We start from the raw sequence: 17742 nt of genomic DNA on the forward strand, positions 1-17742 counted from the left end.
GAGTGTCCTTGCTTGCTTTAAAATAATGCTAAGCATGAAGGAAAGAGTCAATAAATAAATTCTCAGATATAAAACTGTATCTGTTGCTCAAGGCTCTTCCAGAAAGAAAGGGACTTGGTAGTGGGGGTCTACTATAGACCACCACACCAGGAGGATGAGCTAGACCTGGAATTCTCCAGGCAGCTCTCAGACACCGTATGGTCGAGAGATACAGTTGTCATTGGTGACCTCAACTACCCTGACATCTGCTGGGAGGATCAGTCAGCCAAATCTAACTGCTCATGTAGGTTCTTAACCTACATACAGGACCTCCACCTAATCCAGGAGGTATACAAACCCACTAGGGAAAATGCCTTGCTAGACTTGGTGTTAGCTATAGGGGATGACCTGATGAGGAATCTGCAGGTACAAGGTAACTTAGGGGATAGTGACCATCGATTGATTGAATTCACTATCCGGCAAAGGGTGGGTAAACTAACCAGCAGAGCTGAAGTGCTAGACTTCAGAAAGGCTGACTTTAGTGTGCTCAGGAGATTAGTTAGTGAGGTGTTAAAGCTCAAAAGCATTGACAAAATGGGGCTCCAGGAAGGGTGGTCATTCCTCAAGGAAGCGATTCTATGAGCGTAGAAGGATACAATCCATTGCACATAAGAGGGGGCAAAGGGGCCAAGAAACCCTCTTGGCTGAACAGGGAAGTCCAAGAAACCTAAGGGCAAAGAAAGAGGTATACAGGCTGTGGAAACAGGGGCTAGCTACCAAGGAGGAATATACTTCCCTGGCTCACACTTGCAGGGAATCAGTTAGGAAGGCCAAAGCACATTAGAACTCAGGCTGGTGACAAAAATTAAGGACAACAAAAAGTCCTTCTTCAGGTATATGGGGAGCAAAAGGAAGGCACAGGGTAGCATAGAACCCCTACAGGACAAACTAGGGCAGTTGGTGACAGAGAGGGAGACAAAGCTGAGCTCTTCAATGAGTTATTTGCATCCATATTCCTAGACACAGACCAAGACAAATCTCCTAATTGGATCATAGACAGACACAGGAGGGACACCAGCCCATCAACTGTTAGCGCAGACTTAGTAAAGGGGCACTTGAAGGTGGTGGATGTGTTCAGATCAGTGAGCCTAGATGAACTTCATCCAAGGGTACTAAAGAAATTGGCCAGTGTCATAGCAGAGCCACTGGCACAGCTGTTCAAGCACTCATGGTGCTCCGGTCAGGTCCCAGAGGATTGGAAAAGGGCCAATGTGGTCCCTATTTTCAAGAAGGGGAGGAGGGAGGAACTCGGAAACTATAAACCAGTTAGGCTCACTTCTATCCTTGGGAAAACTCTGGCAAAAATCATTAAGGATCACATTTGTGGGAGCACAGCAGGGGAAATAATGGTGAAAGGAAATCAGCACAGATTCAATGCAGGTAGATCCTGCCTGATGAACCTTGTTTCGTTTTATGACCAGGTCACAAAATGCTTAGAAGCAGGAGTCGAGGTAGATGTCATCTACCTAGACTTTAAAAAAGCCTTCAATATGATATAGGCAGACAAGGTTCCTTGGGTGAATTTGATATCTTTTATTAGACCAACCCAAATGGTTGGAGAATAGTTATTAAGCAAGCTTTCGGGTTCAAAAACCCTTCGTCAGGCTAAGGACGCTGCAGCAGTTGCTGCGTGCTCTTCTGCAGCGTCCTTAGCCTGACGAAGGGTTTTTGAACCCAAAAGCTTGCTTAATAACTATTCTCCAACCATTTGGGTTGGTCTAATAAAAGATATCAAATTCACCCAAGGAATCTTGTCTGCCTATATCCTTAGACCAACACGGCTACAACCTAAACCCCTTCAATATGATATCTCATTCCATTCTCGTAAATAAACTGAGCAGCTGTGATGTAGATGATTACACATCAAGTTGGTGGCAAATTGGCTTAGGGGTCATACTGTCAGAGTGGTGGTGGACAGGTCGATATTGACCTGGAAAGATGTGGGCAGTGGAGTCCCACAAGGCTCGGTCCTTGGACAGGTGCTATTCAACGTCTTCATCAGTGACTTGGACGAGAGTGTGGAGAGCACCCTGTCCAAGTTCACAGATGATACCAAATTATGGGGCAAAGTTAACACACCAGAGGGTAGGGAACGGATCCAGGTCGATCTGGGCAGAACAAAGTAGGATGCAGTTCAACAAAGACAAATGCAAAGTCATACACCTGGGCAAAAAGAACCACCAACACACTTACAGGCTGGGGGAGGACCTTCTCAGCAGCACAGCAGCAGAAAGGGATCTCTGAGTCATAGCTGACTCCATGATGTACATGAGTTGTCAGTGTGACGAAGTGATCAACAAGGCTAACCGCACTTTATCATGCATTAGCAGATGCATGACGAACAGGTCCAGGGAGGTGATGCTTCCTCTCTATGCGGCACTGGTCAGGCCACAGTTGGAGTACTGAGTCCAGTTTTGGATGCCGCACTTCAAGAGGGATGTGGAGAATCTTGAGCGGGTTCAGAGGAGGCCACTCATATAGTCAGAGGCCTGCAGGCAAGGCCCTACGAGGAGATACTGAAGGACCTGGATCTTCTCAGCCTTCGCAAGAGAAGGCTGAGAGGTGATCTTGTGACTGCCTACAAATTAATCAGGGGAGGGCAGCAGGGAATAGGAGATGCTCTATTTACCCGGGCACCCCCTGGAGTAACTAGGAACAATGGCCACCAAACTGATGGAGAGCAGATTTAGGTTGGACATTAGAAAGAACTTCTTCACAGCAAGGGTTACCAGAATCTGGATTGGGTACCAAGGGAGGTGGTAATCTTCCCTACCTTGCGGGTCTTCAAGTGTAGACTGGACAAGCCCCTAGCTGAGGTCGTCTGACTCCAGCACTCTTTCCTGCTCAGGGCAGGGGGTTGGACTCAATGACCTACTGAGGTCCCTTCCGACCCTAACTTCTGTGAATTTATGTGCCACATATGGTGTATGTAAAAATACAAGTGTGAGCCTGTCCTTGGGCAATTGCCCATAAATGGAAAAAAGGCGTGGGTAAAGGCAATGTATTGTAAACCTGGTCTTTCTACCTTTCCTTCCCCCATTCTCCTCACCCCCAACAAGGCATGCTTTTGCTTTGGCAAAGATACCATGTGTCACATTTCCCTGAGCATTGCCCATTTCCTCACCTATTTAAATGGCTGGGTCATGCACCTGAGCTTTGTTATAATAGTAATTACAATGCTTCTGACAGCCTCAGGACTGTAGTGTGGACAGCAGCTGTCACAGAAATTATCAAGTTTTGCAAACAGCTTTGCCTCTGATGTCTGTACAGTAGATGATGCAAGCCTGGGACAGGATGAGTTAACAAGAGATGAGTGGGGTGTTATGCAAAGCAACAAATCCCTAACCTACCACACAAATCTTTCCTGGCGGTGATCAATAGATTCTCAGACCACGCTGACATAACCTTGTCATGTCTCCACAAGGGTACAGTGGCTAAAAAGACACAAGGAGGGGGAAAAGATATCAGTTGCACCACCCCCCTCCAACAAGCAGAATTTAGCAAGTGACCGGTAATGGTTCCTTGGCCTTGTACTGCTTTTAAAATCCTTCAGCTGAAGCAGCTCAGCTCCGATTGCCAGCAAAGCTTGAGCACCCTTGAGACCCTGGTGCAGATAATCATCATCCACTCAGTGACAAGAAGCAGAGCACTGCTTCGGTACCAAGGAGACAGAATGTGGCAGGGCACAAGGGTGCCATCTTAGACCAATCCCAGCAGCAGCAGCAGCCACAGATAGGTGTGTGTATTCGTGTTCGTGTGTTTTTCTCTTTTAGTATCCTCTCAATAGGGAGGCTGTCAATGCAGTTTTCGTTATGGAGTGCCTCCCGCAACCAAATTGAGCCCAACAGCAAATACTGTTATAAAAGAAAATTACATTAATTTGTGTAAAAGTGTAATAAAAAAAAAAGAGGTGGTTGGGCTATTTTTCTTGCTTTCAGAGAAATGCAGGTTTGGGCTTATGATTATATAAAGCATGCTAGCAAGCCAGAGGCTTCACTGCATCCCCACAGTACTTCTTGTAGTGTTTTTGCTGTCATGTGACAGCATTATGGTTAATGGTATTGCATTATGTGTACAATACACAAGGGATCACACAGCTGCATGGGACAGCCCCTAAGGTTTGGGGAGTGATTGGTATTTATGCTCTGACTAAAGAAATAGTTTGAGGGGGGAGGTATGGAGGGAAATCTATTTAAATCTAAAATAGTTATTCAAATATCCAGAATATATCGCCCTTTGTAATTATTACTCTCCCTTTTTCTGCAGTACCCCTGGCCATTGGTTTGCCTTTTTAGGGTGTGATTGGAGCCTGCAGCTTCTAAGCAGAATCTGAACAAAACATCTTCTATTTTCTTATATTAAAACATCTCTGCAAATAGGAAACACTACTTGACAAATATCCATAATCTAGTTTATTTCCCACCTCCCCATCCAGGTGCAATTTATAATGGTTCTTGTCCCTGTATAAGTTCTATTTCAGACCAAAGTTATCAAATATCAGATGTCTAGACCTCCATAGAATATATGCAACTTTCTTAAAAACAAGTCAGCTGAGAGCAGACGTGAAGTTTGGGCAACTCAACCACAAGCTTTTGATATGACAGGAGGGGAAAACAAAGCTTTACTCAGTTGGCTGATAGAACAGAATTACAAGGGCCAGATATTCAGCTGGTTTAAGCCAGAGTAGATCCACTGACCTCTGTGCAGCTTTGCTGGTTTGCTTCAGCTGAGGATCTAGCCTTATAAAGTAGGCCTTTTAAGCACGGCACACGAGAACGAATCAATGATGTTGATCCATGGCGAGACAGTGATGCCATCCAAGATGGTGATGACCATGATGACCTACTTGGGAACAGTAGAGAGACTGACCGTGAGGTATTACTGAATTTTGAAAACAACTGTGTGACACTCACATTTGCTAACTCAGCAGACCTGCTTGCTCTGTGTATATTCAGCCATTTTTGTTCCTTGTAGTAACAGAAATCTTTTTTCCCAGGATTTCACTTCGAGTCCTGCAGCTACAAGACCCCAGTTCAACAAGTTGGGTATGTGCTCAGGCACCTTGCTGAGTAAGCCATGGTCCACTTCAAGTCTTCTTTATATATCATCAGTTGAACAAAATGGTGTCTTCAAAGGTTTTGATGAAAGCATATTTTGACCCAGGATTTTTTCTTAATAGTGAAGAGAGGAAAAGGAAGGAAAGAAGCCAGTGTGGTTCCCAGATCCCAGGCTGAGTTTGAAGGGATGGCACTCAGCATAAACAGCTTTTGATTTGTAAACTAGCACACTTCAACTGTAAGTCACTGAAACACAACAAAAATGGAACCCCTCAGTGCCATTGTCAAAGATATCTTTTCATGTGCCATCGTGTCAAGCAGGAAGGAGTGTATTTAAAAAGATGTGAAAAAGTCTTGTATTCTGAACTGATTCTATGCCATCCGCGACCAGGTACACAGTTTCTGTAGGACATGCAGACCCTCCCACATTTTAAATTTGGAGGCTGGTAACAATCCCATTCTGATAAGTGGCCATGCTGACAGGAACAAAAGTTCAAATGATATAGATCCAAAATCCCAGATCTCCGGACAATAAGAAAAAGCTATTCTGAAAGGCAGCAGATCTCACATCCATTAGTGGGGTTTATGGATGTTTCAGATGGTTCAGAGTATAACCCACTGTACGCTACAGTAAACCTCAAGTCATCTTGATGCCCTTCTCTCCATGCCTGTCCCCTCCAATGGGTGTAAATGTTCACTGTTACATGGGATAGAGTAGATTTCAGGCCTAAGAGCCAGCAGTGTGTAAGCACCCAAATATTTATAAGTGGGAGCTAGCATCAGTATTATAATACTTAGCAGCAATACCTGCATTTTCAAGGTTCCCTCCCAGTGAACTCCATTCCAATACTCTTACCCAGCTATCCCCTCTGTCTTCCTGGCTAAAAACCCTGGCTGAGTCCCTATGATTCCCAACTGCCTCACAACTTCCCTCCCTGTAAGCCAGCCTCTCCAACAATCTTCAATAAACTCCCACTCCCTATCCACTTCCCTTTCCCCTTCCCCTTCATTTGTCCTTTCCCTCTCACAACTCTTCAAATGGCTCTTCTCCCCCATCTTCCTTTATCTTGCAACAGAATCTTTGCCTACCCAACAGCTTCCTCACTTACCTCTGAATATCCTGTCTTCAAGATCCTACTGCCTTTCTGTTGGGTCCTGGCCACCAGTGAATCCAGAATCTTGCCAGTTCTGATGCTAGGCACCCTAAAGCATCTGAGATACCAATTCAGTAGCAGGCGATTATTCACCTGGTTAGCTGCTGGCCCAGCAACAAAGTCTTTATACAGAAGGGGTTAGCAGAAAGGAAAAGGCTCGAGGCACAAAAGGAGGTTGAAGAAAGGGAAGGAGTAAGAGCGATATCTGGATTTCATAGAAATGGGAGGAGAGCAAAAGAATCAGTTGAGGAAGCAAATGATTCACAAGCATATTATGAACCGGATAGGAAACATTAAGGTAGTAGAAGATGGGTCCCTTACCCAAACATGGGAAGGGAAAAGTTGCATTTGTTCTGATTCATGGACATGCACAGATTTGGTTTGGGCTGCCTCACTTATCCCTCCTTAGCATTTTTAAACCATTTACTGGAAGATATTGGATGACAGTAACACCCTTCTGCATGTGCGTTACAGGAAGAAGATCCAATAAAAAAGGCAGGGTGCCATCAAAGTCATCAAATGCAGCTGGATTCTCTCTGCCAGGATCATAGGGATAGCCAGAAAGCACAGAAAGAGAATCACATAGGACCCCATTACCAGAAGTCCAACACCTCAACATTTCAGCAGAATTTGATACATGGTGAAACATTTCCACTGAAGCCAGCCACTAAATAGTGGCCAATTTCCACTGAGAAGTTATCCAGTTTTTGTAGAAAAATATTGCCTTTTTAACAACGTAACAGCTTGTTATTCAGACCAAAATCTTAGCTGCTTTCTAACAGAACCTGACATTTCCCTCTTTGCATGATTTTTTCAGTTTCACTGATAGTAAAAGAAATGTCCATGTGCCTCTAACCTTGACTTTATTTAGATAAATTAATTTCGAAAGGACGGTCCAGCCTGGTTTTATCATATTTGAAGTCTATGGGTAAAAAAAAAGGACTAGGGAAAATAACTTGCCAGGCTTCACCACTAGAGTATCTGAGCACCACCCAGTCATATATAAAGCAAGATGATTAATATCTGCCATGTGTTTTTTCTCTCATCCTCTCCCCAGAGAGAGTGCAGTTGAAGATTTGTTTAGGATTGTTTTTATTGTATACAGACACACACATCACATGTTCCTACATGTTTCCTAGATGGGTCCACGTCAAAGAAATGCAGCTTAAAGATGATGATGATGTTTGTGATGGTCTTTGGTTTCTGCAGGAGTTCAGTTCACAGTCTCCATCCTCTGTTTTTGATGCTGTCTCACTGTGCAAAGTCAAACTAGCCCCTTAAACCTAGCATTCCTCAGTTTCTCTTCTCTCAGTGGCAATAAAACTCCTTGATTTCACATGGTGAAAATTAATCATCTATTCAGCACTTTGAGATCCCTGAAAAAAGGGAGCTGTGGAAGTTCAAACTAATATTTATTTTCCTATGACAATTGAAAGAGTTAAACGGTACATTAAAACCAATTCTGAAAGGAAACTTTCTTGCTGAAACTGAGAAAAGATTCAGGGTAACCCCTTTTGAATGCTAAAAAGCTTAAAGAAAGGAATATCCTCTGACGGTGTATAAAATACATAGCCTAGAAAACTGGACAATACCACAGATGTTTTTTGGTTGTTTTTTTTTTACAGATAAGTATAGAACCACATACAACAGAGTAGGCAAGCTTTTCCAGCTCCAAGCCAAACTGACCAGCCCTGGATCAGAAGCAGGGGAGGCAGATGGTAAGACCCTGCTGCAGTTGGCACTGCTCATCTCCCCCGTAGGAAAAAAAAAGTGCTTGCAGTCAGCATTTGTCCCCACAACAGCATGGGGAAAGTGCCCACAGCTAGCGTTTGTGCCTGCAGGAGACACCATTACTAAATATCAGTCCCCACCACTGAATATCACTAAAGCCCTGGGTCCGCAGGCCAGATCCAAAGTTTCTGCTGGGCCATAAATTGCTGACTTTTGACCTTCAGCACCCATTCTGACACTGAACTTGGAGCTAGAACCAGAATTACAGAGAGTGTTGCTACCCAGGGTTTTGATACAGGCCTATTTCTACAAACAAGTAAATAAAAAGAAACTTGAGTTTTTCTCTGTAGCCCGTGCTCTGTTTGCGGTCTTGCCCAAGGTTACTAAAATAAAAGATCATCTAGAGAGCTGCAAGAATAGGAGTAGTTGCTCTGTGTGCACACTGCCCAAGGGTGCTAAGCCAATGTTCGAAATACAATCTGGTGCGTGACTGCTATGCGTAATATCTAAGAGCTGCCCAGGGTGCTGAGAAATCTGAAATATATTGGGTGCTGTTTGTATCACAATGGCCAGAGGTATGGAGAAAATAGCGTTGTGTGGGCATGATTTTTTGCAGACGTGGGTGGGGGGTGCGTTTGTGTGTGTCTGTCCCTGGGAAGGGGGGTGTGTGTGTGTGTGTGCGCACGCGTGTCCGTCCATCCGTCCGTCTGTCCGTCCCTAGGAAACAAGTCAAAAGAGATCAAATGAACAAATCAGCATCAACATCGAAGATGAGATAGCTAAGAGCTGGTGCTGCTACAACTTCTTTGTGTTTGTTTTGGAAGGGATAAAACTGAATGAGGTCTTTCTCTGCATCCAATTTTTCAACAAGCTGCAGGGAACTGAAAATTGTAGATTGAAAAAAGTGTTACAAAAATACTGTCAACAAATGACTCTGGAAGCTTAGAATTTGGTTTGCGAATTGAACTGCTGATGGTTTATGGATTTTAGGGTTTCAGTCTGCATATTCTTACTCATGTAAGTAGTTTTTGCTTAAACAAATAGCCCGACATATCAGTGGCAAATATCTGCATGATTAAGATTTGCAAGATCATCTCCATCATTTCTGTTTGCTGTGTTTTGTTTTTCAAATGTGTTTCCTTATGCTCTACTTGACTGAATACTAGATCTTGATGTGAAGCATCAGAAACTGCTCTCTGCCAAAAAGACAGAATACATACATGGGCCAAAGGTCTGACTTGGCACTGCAAATTCTATGAAATATTATCCTAAAATTGACATCTATTTTCAGGTATGGTACCGTACCATTGGAAAAAAAATCTAAGTTGGTAAATTTTCCTTAGTTTGCTGTCACTGGCCAAGTGCCGTAACTGGAGAAACTTCACTAAGTCAACACAAGTCTGGAGTAAAAGAGATCAGAATCTGGCACTGGTGTGTGTTCTGAACTTTTGACAAAAATTACCTGGAGAATCTCTGTTCTGATCACTACTCTTGCCTCCATTCTACCTGGTATGGTCTCTTTTGGATACATTATGACAGCACTCATGGTCTGACTCATGTTCCAGCCTTTCCACAGTTTCTAACCTGAGTCACACAGCATCTATCAAATGTCCCAGATTACGCGTGGACCAATCAGCGGTTAGTTACTAGTTGCAAGCATTCAAACTAACACTTGGTCTTGGTTTCAGCTCAGAAAATTAACTGGAGAGCTAACTATAGCTCCTTGGGTTGAAAAAAAGGAGACAGAATTGCTTCAAATTTCTGCCAGGAATAATCATTTCTTCATGTTAGCGCATCAGTTTGTTATCTACGTTATATACTGTCTAGATCTTATATAACACTGAATTCCAGCCTGCATGGTTATTATCTTATGCAGCATAATTATAAATCCTGAAATCGCCATCAGCCAATCAAAGTCTTCCCTTAATCAAATCCATGCTTTGTATTACACACACACAATGCCTGTAGTGGAACATGACCAGCTTTACAGCAGTTCATCTGTCCTTTTCAGATACACTCCCACAAAATCTTTAGAACATTTTAATCTTATTTCAAGTGCAAAGTTTTGCCAAAAATTGACTAAACCAGATGCCTGTAGCTAAGCCATTACATCCAAGTATAGGTACATCATAAGCCCAGAATGGGAGCTGGGGGTGTTCGGCCCCTCTGGAAATCAGGTCACTTCTGTTTAACTGTTTTATACATGGATTTAAGAACCTGGCATTAGACTCCTACATCTGAAAGTGTTGGCCTTGGTGATTGTGAATGCTTTCATACTGATGGGCCCATGTTTTGTGTTCTGTTTCTTAACTATGTAAACCTTGCCTTGCTTGTTTTGCCCACATTCAATCATTATACAGATCATTTTCTAAAGTGTTGTCATTACCATGGCACCTGCGACCCCCCATCATGGACCAAGACTTTCCTCTCTCCTCCTCTGTTATGTACTACACACACCCACATGACAAAGAGAGACCCAGCTCCCAAGAGCTCACCTCCCGCTTCCCCTCAGAACACTTAGCACATCTGCACCACCTCTGTGCCCCATCCCAGAGTGCCACTGTGAAGACCATCCCTGCCCACAGGCTCCTACTCTTCAGGGGCCAAATCCTAGAAATTAGACATGATTGAATTCTTAGACTAGCACTGAGCATACCTGAGAAAGAGAGAGCGAGACAGCACCTAACAGCAGTGCTGGGGCCCATGCTTCAATTCCAAGTTTTAGCACTTGCAGCATGGAAGTGATCATGACATTGCTCCCTCAGACAGCATGGGTGTGCACACTGTAGGAAGCTGCAGAACACATTTTTCCACACTCTCCTATTAACGATCCAGGAAAGTCATTCTGCAAGGGTGATGGCTCACTGCTCACTGTCTTTGCCCATTTAATTCTTGTCCCTTTCACTAATCCTGCCAAAAGGAGGGCCAGGTAGTGTGGAGACTTTGTAACAGTTGCCAAGGAGGAGGTACCCTCAGATAACCAAACTCATTTAATGTAGGAAACAGATTAAGCCATCAGATGACAATAATTTTTGGTCACTACTGACAAACTGGATTTGAACCTATGACCTGCAGTGAAGGTACCAGTCCCCTGAGCCATCTAGTTCCTCTCTATAAAGGTTCTTATTTTAACCAGTGACCCGATGCACATCTCAGTCCTTCCTTTCCCTGTCATTTTACATCCCAGGGTTGACATATGGTTGAACTGATATCCTTCCTCTGCTTCCTTTCTTGTTACTAAATGTCCAGTAGTATTGCATAAAAGCGCCCAACAGGAAAGGTCAAGCTGAGTTTCATGCCTGAGGTCTAGGATTACATCAAATTCTTAACGTTCATCTGTCCTTAACATCAACCAAGCACTTCCCAATTTTAGCCTAGTCACATCAAAAGCAACTGAATTGTCTTTGCTCAAGTTTGCCCTACTATTACCTCTGCTTTTTTTATATGTAATTCCCAATAACTCCCACAACTACTTATTGCACATTAGGAAGAGGCTAAGGATGAACTGAAGATCAACCAAGATCAAAAGGACCTTCTAAAGATGGACCAAGATGTGGAATTAAATTTGAAGTAGACCTGGTCAAAATATTTCCACATTTCAAAAGCTTGGTATAAAATTCTTCATTAAACTATTTCGACTTAAAAAAGAGAAAAAAAAGAGAGCGACCTGAAAATGTTTGCTTTTTTCCTCCAGCTATGGAGCCAATAGGAATTGTCTATATTTTGAGATTCCAATGAAAATTGATTTTTTTTTAATTTAAAATAATCCAAAAAAGTTTTAATTAAACTCTTTTGAACACCTCTAATGTAACTGCTTTCTCATATAAATATAGCAATAATACTATGGACTCACCTGTCTGTGTGCTTAAGTAGCTCTCATCACTATAAATCTAAATATCGCACATATACTGATGCATTTATCCACAATCCCTTTGTAGGCTGGAGAAGTATCCCCATCTAAGTGGAAAACTGAGATGCAGAAATTAGGTCACTAAACAAGCCTGTTTCAGAACTCAGAACTGGACCCAAAACTCCTGAGTCTCAGTTGACTGCCTTACCCACAAGATCATCCTTCCTCTAGTACAGGGGTGGCTGACCTGTGGCATGCATGCCACAAGTGGTACAGGCAGCTTCTGCATGTGGCATGCAGCATCAAGGAAGGGACAGGCAGCACAGAGGCAGATAGGGCAGGAAACAGAAGAACAGTGGATTGGGAAGGGGATCAGAGTGGCAGTCAGAGAAGATGCAGGACTAATTTGTGGCATACCCGCCAAAAAAAGGTTCGCCCCCACTGCTCTAGTAGATCCTACTCGAGCAAAGCATGCATGAACGTGTGTAACTCCAAGCATCCAAGTATTTCAATTTGCTTCAATTAGACCAGTTATATCCTAAAAATATAATATGAACCCTGTTAAATCAGGGCTTTATGCAGTATCTACTTTTGGAGGACTGCAAAGCAATTCAGAAACACTAACAAAACACATTTCCTCTTGTTTTTTCCCCTTCATCTTCCTTTTTTCTGGCTTCCCCTCCTCTGCTGCCTCTTCCCCCAGCTCTCACAGACTGGCAGCCACAGTACATTGCCAGTTGCTCTGTTTTCCTTGTCCAGAATCCATGCTTCTAGAGTACACCTCCCTTCAGGGGTGACAGGTTATCACCGAAAAAAAAGGGATTTTTTTTCTCATCATTGACAGCAAGGAGCTATGGCCCTGGTGTCAATCCCAAGGCCATCTTGTTCTTATGCAATTATACTAAGGCACCCATGAGATTTATAACAAGGCCAGTTGTGTATCACCTCTCTGCAGGGGAAAAGGAAGGGACTATTTGCAAAGACTGAGCAAGCAGTAAGAGTCCATGAAGCACAGTACTGGTGTTGGTATAAGTGACGTTGTTATGCCAAAGGAGAGCCCTGGCATAACACATCTGCCTCTAACACTGTGCACTCTGATCCAAGTTGAGGAAGCCAATATGCCAGAATCTTCACATTTTAGATTCTGACTTTGCTCTTCTCTCTCAGCTCTTGTTTTACTCTCTGTGCCTTAGTACACAAGTTGAATGCTGTTATTTAACCCTGACAGCCTTCTCATGGGAGCAATTAAAGTCTTTAAGATCTTACCTACATTTCACCAGAAGTCTTCTCATTAAATAGTTACTCAGATGTTCCTGAGGCCTAAAACATTAAGATTTAAAGGAAACAATTGACTGCTTTTTTTCTATGACAAATCAAATGTTTGTTTAACATGGCTACAGTGACCACTAAGGTTACTGATGCAGAAAAAAAAGGAGTTGTATATTATTTCAGAAAAGGACTTAGCGAGTAATAATAAAACAGCATGGAGAAAACAGGGCCAGCCTTAAGCACAAACAAAATCGGCAGCTTCTTAGAGCTCCATGATTAGATCATTTATTAGAGACTCGGCAACTTATATCTCACTTTCCATGCCTTACACTCATTTCTGACACCAAGACCAGATAGAAAGGTAAATCCAAGCTTGATCCCCAAAATGTTTTACCAATGTCTCCTCATTCCCCAAAGAGAAAGCATACACATCCCAGGAAAAATGGAATGTAGGCAACTATGAAATAATAAAAGCAAATGTTTTCATACAGGATTACCCAGGCAGAACTAAGTTGATCTAAGAATTTGTTTGGTGAGGATGAGATTCTACCATCCGGACACACTTTGAACTCCATAAAGTGATACTAGTAATTATATTCATGTAAGGGTTTTTTATCATTGTCCAGTGTTTCTAAAATGTTCTATGCCAGTGGTGTTCAACCTTTGGGCCAGAGAAGTGGCACAGGGCTAGTCTGTGGGCTGGATTGGGCTCTGCGCAGCCTCGGCAGCCCCTGTACACCTAGACTAAGTCTTCCATCGTCCCTGTGCACTTGAATTGATCCCCATGACAGTTAAACATGCTGGGATCAGCCCTGGCACTCACACTGCCCCTGCCCAGCTTCATGTGCCAGATTGCATGCCCTATCTAGAGTGCAGGGTCATGCTATCCAGCTCATTGGGTTCCACACAGGTCCATAAATTTGGCACAAAGGGAGCAGGAACCACTACCCCAGTGCCAAGTTTGCAGATTGATGGGGAGCACCACAAACCAGATGGCATGGTTTCAGGGGCCAGATTTGGCCCATGGGCCAGGAGTTGAACTCTCCTAACCTATATTAACAAAAGCAAGGCATTCAGGTATGAAAGCAACAGATTCCATATATTTGTTCATGATTTCATGCACAATGAGTTAGGCATTTTTCCACAGTTCCTGTTGCTTCTGCAGTACAAGATGGTGCATCACTGTCCAGAGCCAAGGCCTGTGACAACAGCCACCAAAACCCATCCTCCAAATATTCCCACTACACACTTGATGGTGATGAACATACCCCCATTGACTTGGTTTGGCATAGTTTTAATAGCTAAGTTAGCTTCCTTTGCAGCCAGCACTCCTTCCTGTTAATACTGTAAGTCTTTGCTGTATGAGGAAGATTTCAATCATGTAGCTATTCTACCTGTCTTATTGGAAAGAGGGTTATGTAGAATACAATAAAAAGGCAGCAGTCTGCAGAAAAAGAATATAAACTATTTGGAATATTAACTACTTGGAGAGGTAACAAAAAAGACTTGTTCTGCGCCTTAAATAAACAGCAATGTGAGTAACTTGATGAATAATACAAGTATTAAGGATGTACAGCTGAAGAGATGCAAGTGCCAAATACATCAAAGAGAAGCCTGGAAGAAAGCTCTAGCATCCATTACTTCTGAACTTTTAGGCCTTGTCTAAGGAAGAAAGTTTTTACCAGTTACATGAAATGATGACTGCACTGTAGCTGTACATAACTCCCCTTTGCATGCAATCCTATTCCAAAATAAGAGAGTTATACTGATTTAAATTCACACCTTAGCTTGCAGTGGTAGAACCTTCCACACCTTCCACCATAAAACAGGCCCTGCGAGTTTTCAGATGTGGGTCCAAACCTAACAGCAGACCTTACATTCAGTAGGGATATGCCCCATTTCCAGACATAGCTGCTTCAGTGCAAACTCATGATGTAGACTAGCAAAATTGCTATTTACAACAAAGGAGGGTACTACTCCTCGAAACCAGGGTGAGCAATACTTATACAAATCATGGTTCTTCCCTGACTACATCCAGATATTCCCCCAGGAAATACTTGAAACCTAATGGCTTAAGTCTGAATGAATCCCAAAGTTGACAAGGCCCCAGGTACAATTACTATCTTTTAACCACAGGGAAGCTGGAGCAGAAAGATTTGAAACAATGAAGACAGGGAACTCCTGACTTTGACAACTCCTCTTCCTCTGTCAGCTCTTGCTGCTGCTCTGCTCTCTGGGCAGGAAAACAGGATAGTCCCAGAAACTCCCCAGACAGGTACCCTTGCCCTGTGTATCTTCACTTCATCTAGTAGAGAGGAGAGCTCACGGGCTTTGGCCACGAGAAGGACCTCTCCTCTGCTTCAGAAGAAGAGAGGAGAAGGAGCTGCACTCCTTATTACATCAACCAGCTCCCACTGAGTCCAAAGCAAGAAGCAGTGCTCTCAGAATTCTGAACCCATGGAAATCAAAGGGAGTTTTGCCACTGGTCCTGCATCTGTGGAGCTGGAATATCACCCTCAACCATTCTGACTGAACCTATATTTTTGTTGCCAGACAGTCATGTATTACCCTGATTGTCACTATCGGAGAGGCTCATGCCTCAGCACTCCTAGCATGGGTCCCTACTCTTAAGTCAGACTTCTCAGTAATTCAAACAGTGAATATTATCAGCAGTAATCAGGGCATTGTATTTAAATATAATCTGTTTGAAAGATGATCCAGTTACTAAGAGCATTACATATACTCTGTATATCAGGTGTATCACCTACAGTCACTTTGAAGTTGCTGGGGGGAGACAACTGCTAGATATATGGTAGTAACATAGCTCTTCCCTTAATGGCAGGGCATTTCAAACTTGCTTATGCAAACGTGATAATGTCAGGATTGTCAAAAATGGTCAATAGGATGCTGCCATGAGAGGGCAGAGGTCACTTGTCAAGTGGCAGCTAAGGCTTGTATTACTTAAATGTTGAAACAAGGAATAGATATATTGACAGCCTGCTAGCACATGACCAAACGTGTTTGCAAAAGACAAGAGGACCAGTGCTACATATCCCTTAACTAAAATACTACTACTCAATAGGTGACAGTATTTCTTTTAAGAAATTAGTTGTTTAGAAATATTATGGGCCAATTTTTCCTCTCAAGTACACCCTGGCAATACCAATGAGAGAAAGGACAATGACACAGTCCAACAGACTCAATGGGACTGCTTGAGTATTACTGACAGCTGAATTTGGATCAGCATGGAGTTAAACAAATGCTCCTAGTGTCCCAACTAAACACTATTGTATTCAAGCTAGAGTGCTTATGAATTTTGCAGAAATATTCTAAACCAGACTAGCAATTCTTGCACAGCAGGTCAAGTAACCTTCCAACTAACTTTTTTCCATGGGCTCAAGTTTAGGTTAGAACTAAAATTGCTTTGAAAGTGAGGTCCTATGTGATCTGAATTAAGTGGTGAACCTCTCCCTCTACTCTGTACTCAACCCATACCCACTTCATGCAGTCATGTTCTTGTACAATGTAGGGAGACTTGCTTCTCCACTCCTTGAACTTCAGAGAGTTGTTCACACTCATGTGAAGCAAGCCTTCAACACCCATTCTACTCTAGTAGCATTATACACTCACTTTGCCTAGGTATAATGGACAAAAGCTCAGTAATTAACTTAGGAACTGGCAGGAGATGGATAAAATCTTTCATTTTGAAAACATAAAGAAGGAATTGGTGATGATTGAGTTGGATAAAAAGTGCAAGACACGTCATTTTAAAAATATCAAACAATGGACCTAACATCAGTAGTGTAACTAGGCTGGGGTAAGAGGGACAACCAGCCCCTGGTGCCGATTTAGAGGGGACTCCAGCAACATCCCACGGTGCTCTGCATGCCTGCTCTCTTGTGCTCTCTGCCCAGGGTACCAACAAAATTGCTAGCTACGCTTCTGCATAATACTGCAACATGCTGAGGATTCCCTGAGAACTACAGAGTGCCTTCAATTCCTATTGACATGAATGAAATTCAAGGGGTCTCCCTGCATTGCACAGAGTGAGTGTCAGCATACTAGAAGAAGTTAGACCTGGTCCAAAGATCTTCACTGAAACTTTCTTTCCAATGAATAATTGGGTTTTTAATCAAAATGAAACTTCCCTGAAAGTGTCTGTTTTCCTTAAAAGACAACAGGTTTTTGGTTTTTTGGTTTTGTTTTTGTTTTTTTGTGGGGTTTTGTTGTTTTTTTTTGGGGGGGGGGGGGTTGGAAAGCTGGAAAAAATGTTGGCCAAAAACACAAATTATACAGTTTTTCACAATGCAGCTCTTGGCCAAACTATTTCTTTTCTTTTTTTAATTTTTGGCAGCTTTCAGCTGAATTTTTTTATTATTATTATTATTTTCATCTTTTGATTAACAATTGAAAATGTCAGTGGGGAAAAAACATCTTTGTAGTTAACTCTAGATCAATGATTCACAACTAGGAGGAGGAGCCTCAGCGGAGGAACCCTGGGGTGCCACCACATCCTTTTGAAGGTGTGAGGAGATAGGCGGTTAAGCAGATAAACCAGGCTCAGGTTTGTCCCTGCCTGGATAATCCCCCCCACCCTCACTGCCCAGCCCATCTGCAGGGAGGTAAGCACTGCAGTAGATAA

Source organism: Alligator mississippiensis, chromosome 1 (genome assembly GCF_030867095.1).
Source record: "Alligator mississippiensis isolate rAllMis1 chromosome 1, rAllMis1, whole genome shotgun sequence".
Classification (NCBI taxonomy): domain Eukaryota; kingdom Metazoa; phylum Chordata; order Crocodylia; family Alligatoridae; genus Alligator; species Alligator mississippiensis.